Source organism: Phyllostomus discolor, chromosome 13 (assembly GCF_004126475.2).
Source record: "Phyllostomus discolor isolate MPI-MPIP mPhyDis1 chromosome 13, mPhyDis1.pri.v3, whole genome shotgun sequence".
Lineage (NCBI taxonomy): Eukaryota > Metazoa > Chordata > Mammalia > Chiroptera > Phyllostomidae > Phyllostomus > Phyllostomus discolor.
This window is the reverse complement of record NC_040915.2, coordinates 4614564-4620640: the sequence shown is the minus strand read 5'-3', so window position 1 is coordinate 4620640 and position 6077 is coordinate 4614564.

The window sequence follows — 6077 nt, the reverse complement described above, 5'->3', positions numbered from 1 at the left end:
CAAGAAAAAATGTACACAGGACAATGATGCCTCAGTCCCCTTTAAAGTAGGTACCTTGGGACCTCACACAAGTTCTCCCACTCACCATCAGCTGCCTCATCATATTGCCTGAATCTCATCAATAGTCTGAAATCTCTTCCCTTTCAAAGGTGGTTTTTAGTTTGGGGAACAGCCAGAAGTCACAGGGTGCCAAATCTGGGCTGTAGGAGGGGTCAGTCATTGGGTGATTTGATGCTTTGCCAAAACACTCTGTAGGAGATATGATGCAGGAACAAACGCATTGTTGTGATGAAGCTGTCAATCACCATTTGCCCAGAGCTGCAGCCTTCTGAATCATCTGAATAGTAGTTTCCTTGGAGGAATGTTCAAGCTTAATGAAAAATTTGAAGCATATTCGTTGCTCTACTTACTCAGTCATTTTGAATGCAATGGCCACACAGCACACATGCTCACTCAAGAGCATCTACCACCCCCACCAACTAGTACAGTGAAGTTGTCATTGTTCACACATGTGCATTCCAGTCCACTCTTCTTGGCTGCCAGGTTACATCAATGTCACCCAAACTGTTTTCATTGTATTAACAGTGGCGGGACTTTTTCTGGACAAACCTCACACACACACATACATATATAGCCTTTGGCCTAGATTCTGGCACAGGAATCTGAAAACCCTTGAAATTTCCTAAGTGATAAGAGTAATATGGGTGTCTTGATATTCTTAACAAGCCCCTTTGAAATACACTCCAGGATCTGGTCTGGCTGCCTGAGGAACCAACTAGTCATTAGAGTTGTAATTTAGCACCACCCCCACTCTAGTTTCTAGGGAGGGGCTAGAGATTGACAGTGGCCAATGATTTAATGTCATGCAAATACAATAAAACCTCCATAAAAATCCAAAAGGACTGGATTCCAGAGCTTCCAGGTGGCTGAACCCTTGGAGATTCAGGGACAGTGGCACTCAGAGCGAGTAAGCTCTGTGCCCCTTCACAACACCTTGCCCTATGCATCTTTTCTATCTGGCTATTCCTGAGTTATATCTTTTTATAATAAACTGGGAATCTCATTAGCAAATTGTTCTTCCAGGGTTCTGTGACCCACTCTAATAAATTAATCAAACCCAAGTAGGGTGTTGTAGGAACTTCTATAAACAGCCAGTTGGTTGGAAATGCAGGTAACAACCTGGACTCGCAATTGGTGTGTGAGGGAGGAGGGCAGTCTTGTAGGACTGAGCTCTTCACCTGTGGGATCTGACTCTCTAGGTACACGGTGTCAGAATTAATAGTTTGGTGGTGTTGAGAAAAAAGGAAAACCACATACTGGAACAGATCTAAAACACCTCGTACCAAAAGGTAGTGCTAAAAGCATGACAGGGAGATGCCAACTGGACAGAAAAGTCAGCTTTAAAGGACTCCTGTTGGCCAAATTTGAACATCAAAGTAAGTAATGGCAGTTAAGGTTTGAGTAAAATAAGAATCCAAGAGTATGAGTATCTACACTGATTATGTAAATAAATGCATGAATAAATAAATGGGAGAGAAGAGAAAGCTATACCCTAGTATTGAAATCTCAAAGTATCTCCCCCACAAAATACGAACTACTTATGGCAGGGGCCAAAAGTAAGGTTTACAGTTGTTCATATGAAAAATATAATAAATAATAACAAGAATAAACTGTTTCCTGTACTCATGACTGTAAAGCTACTTTGCCCACCCCTGTGTTAATTTAGAAGTACAGAACACTTGTTAGTCAACTTGATAGTGGAGGAGGCTGACAGATGCCATCTCAACTGTAGGGTCATGTGGACGTGGCTCCTCCAGCCCCCATAACGGAAGACTGGCTGGAAAGCCCAGGCCAGAAGGAATCTGTATTGTCTCAGAAATGGATTGTAGTTCCCTCCTGATCCCCTTTTGGGAGGGGCTTCCTGTCCTGTGCCTACCTCTTGACCTTTTCTCTTTCTACACACACAGTGAGGTAGGACAGGTGCCCCCTTTGTCTGGGACCCCTTCAAACAAGTCTTGGACTCAGGGAGGCATGGTCCTGCTTCACTGATCTGCTGTCGGTGCTCCTGTACTGTGGGGCTACGTCTGCTCCGCCCAGTGCTCCGTGTGGTTTTTTCAGCTTATGCGAATGAGCAGTCAAGATCCCCGGGCTTGTCCTCATGCATTACATTAACCAGGTGACAAAAATTAACACCACCAGATGGGACAAATTTATACCACATGCCTCCTGATACAGTGCAGTGTTAAGAAATTTGCAAATTGTAAGGAAACACCAGTGAAACTGGCTAATACTCTAAAAATGTCAAGGTCAGGAAAGATAAGACTAAAGAATTGTTTCAGATTGAAGGAGACTAAAGTGACATGACAACTAAGTACTGTAGGTGATGGGATCCTGGGGTCTAGAAAGACATTACTCAGAGAAAAAAAAAAAACCTTTGAAAATGGCGCCAAATCAGATCATAATATTGAATACATGTTAATTTTCTGATTTTGATGTAAAAGAATGTCCTTAATTTAAGAAAGTAGTCACTTAAGAGGTAATAGGATACAATGTTTGTACCTTATTCTCAAATGGTTCATTGAAAAACATTGTGATATACAGAGAGAATGATAAAGGAATACAGTCATGTCTGGTAAATGTTTAATAACTAGCTTTCTGGGAAAAGCTGCAGCATTTGTTGATTTCCATGTTGTAAATACTCCCAGAGTGTCTGATTTAAGCTACAGGGGTGACGTCACTGATGGAGCTGGGAAGAGGCATGCATGATGGACCATTCCAAGACTAGCTTCTGCACACCACTGGTCTCATGCCATTCCACACAGGGCATTTGGCTGTCGGTGTGATTTGTTTCTTTAATGAATCAAATAGTACATTCTGGAGCTTATAAAAATATGCTCAGCCACCTTTTAGCTTTATTAATATACCACGTGTAATATTCAGAAAAGGGAAGTTTTATTCTCTATAGTCATTTGTATTAATATGCAAATATTTTAGGGTCCTACTCACAAATGTTTTTATGACATTAAAAGTATGTTCCTGGACTGTATGCAATCATCACCTATTCCTTTAAGATCATTTTTATGTATTAAATAGAAAAAGCAAAAATATAGCTAATCCAAAAGGCAATGTTAAATTATTTTTAAATGACCAATTGTTCCATCAGTGCATTTTAAATAACAGGAAGTCCCCAGCCTTGAGCTCAGAGGAAATCTTAACTACTTGTTTTGGGACCCATAAAGGCTGTGCCGGAGGCCACCCAGGAATGGCTGGACCATTCAGAGTAGACACTTGTCTCTTTCCAACTCTGCCCCATGACCCTGCAACAAGTATATAAAAATAGGATGTGTTGTATTTAGATTTTCCTACTGTTCACACTTTCTGTGCAGTTATCCCACAGAACTGTGATAAGGAACTCAACAGGTAGGTGTGGAGCCCAATCCAGTGTACAAATGCACCTGTAATGAGTCTGGTTGTGCAGCTTCTGCTTGAGGTGGCTTGGGGACCACTGAAGTGCAAAGGCTGGCATGGTGGAAAGAGGACCTAGACCTCGACAGCCGGGGTGAAGCAAATTATCATTGGCCCCACAGGAATCTTACTCAGGAGACAAAAGTCCCCAGGGAGCAGGTACTCCCACACCTTGTTGGTGGGCTTATAAATTGGTGCAGCCATTTTGAGGTCAGTTTGGGTAATGTCAACCACTTTGTAAATGTGACCGCCCTGTGACCCAACAGTTCCACACCCAGGAATCTGTCCCATGGAAGTGTTCGCATGAGCCCCTAAAGATACAGAGGATGTTCACTGAATTGGTGTGAAAGCAGAAGCTGGAAGTCACCTGCTTGGCGTAAGGAGAACAGTTAGATAAAACATGTCTGTTCATACCACGGGGTGCTACAGCACCGTGGATTTTTACGGTGTACATCAATTTTTACAGGGGGCATGTGTTGCTTTTGTCATTAAAAAAGGTGAGTCAGCCCTGGCTGGTGTGGCTCAATGGACTGAGTGCCAGCCTGCAAACCAAAAGGTTACTGGTTCAATTCCTAGTCAGGGCACATGCCTGGGTTGTGGGCCAGGTCCCCAGCTGCGGGGGGTGCAAGAGGCAACCACACATTGATGTTTCTCTCCCTCCCTTTTTCCTTCCCTTCCACTCTCTCAAAAAATAAATAGATAAATAAATAAATAAAATCTTTTTTTGAGTCATTGCTTCTTTTCTTTCTGCCTTATATCAATGGGAAACAATCACAGGAAAGTCCTTCTAAAATGTACAAATGAATTCATCTGATTGAACAACAGCCTTAACACTCAGGGGTAGTGACATGACATGTCTTCATGCCTTTTAGAGGGTTTGAATCACCACCTTTGATTGCTTCTGTAGAACCCTTCTTTCCTGTTCCTTGATAGCATCTTGGGCAGAGCCCATGGTGTTTGTATAACTTGCATTGTTCAATGATCTGTCCAGTTTGCAAACTCCTATCTCATATTCAGTTCTGACCTGCAGCAGGCTGGGGATCTACAGTGACGAGGGGGTCGTTCTGCCTCTGGAAACCCCTCCTCCTTCTTCTGAAGGCTCTTTCTGTTCCCTCTGCACTGAGGTCATGAGAGAGGCAGCCATATCTTCCCCAGTGCCCTCCCCATTTCTCAGGTACCCCAGCATTGCCTGAACCCCTCATCCATACTCCTTCTGCTCATGCAGGACACCCCAGTATTTCTGTGATGCTCAGCCCCTCACCTACAGGCAGCATGCTTGGGAAGGAGGCAGCAAAATGGATCAGTTTGGCCCACTTCCCAGATGATCTTTGACCCCCAAGAAACTCCCATCTTGAGCATGTGCCTTGTTCAGAGGGTATTGGGTGGTCTCTCTCCAAGGGCCATGTCTCACAGTTTTCTCTTCCTCTGGGCAGATCAACATTCCTGTCAAACAAGATACCAAGCTCCTCTTCTTGCAGACACCCCTCAAGACTTATAGATGATTCTCTGAGGGTCAGCTTAGGGTGAGAGTAAGTACGCTTACCCTGCTTTCCATGAAGAGCAGGAAACTGCCTCTCCACAGGAATGTTCCAGCCCTTAGACCTCCAGCTGGCTCCAGTCTCCTTCCCATCTCCCCCACCCCAGCTCCTAAAAGGAAATCAGCTCCTTTTTTTGTTTGCCAATTATTTCACATATTTATAATAATTTATAGCTTATAGTCACTATAAATAAGCTGCATATTGTTACATTCAATATCCGTGAGGAATGAGCATCGGAGACTTTCAGGGGTTCAAAGGTGTTATTTTATTGGCCAAGTTTAACCTGCGCAGGGGCGAACTCTCAAAGTGTCCAGCAACACAGTGCCCACAAGGAGCTGCAAACGAGAGCCACGAGAGCGCTTACAACTACGTTCTTATATAGGGGAGGGCAAGCAAGCGTTATACAGAAGCAGACGTGGCAGTTAGCAATTCGCTTACAAAGACTGCACACAGGAATTTCAAACCAAGCATTCTTGCATAAGGCGGGAAGGCAGGCTGTTTGTTCATTAACCTAGTAATCTCCTGGCTCTAGCTAGCTAGTTTTCTATTTTCTCATTAAAAACTACAAAGCACTGCTTACCTAGCCTACCCAGGGGAGAGCGTCTGCTAGACACGGGATGTTTGCTTAACTGCCCTGTGTCTCCCTTATCATTTCCTTTTAGCTATAATGTGGTTCTTGTCTATTAGAGGAAATTTAGTTCTTAATTTCCTTATTCCCAACATATATAAAGGGAAAAATTATTTAAAAATTAAAGCATAATTATGCAAATCCAAAAGATATATGGAACACAAAAATACAGGCATAAAAGCAGGTTCATACACACGGCGGCGGCAGCAGCTGTGAGATCCAGCTAGTGTTTCAAAGAACAACAGGCTTGCTTTTCTTCTTGAAAACCATGGCCATCGAGACACTAAATGCCTCAGCTTGTCAGTGTGTCTTCATGGGAACCACAATGTATATCTAAAAATGTTCTTCATGTTGAGCCCTGGCTGGTGTGGCTCAGTGGGTTGAGTGCTGGCCCACAAGCCAAAGGATTATTAGTTCAATTCACAGCCAGGGCACATGTCTGGGTT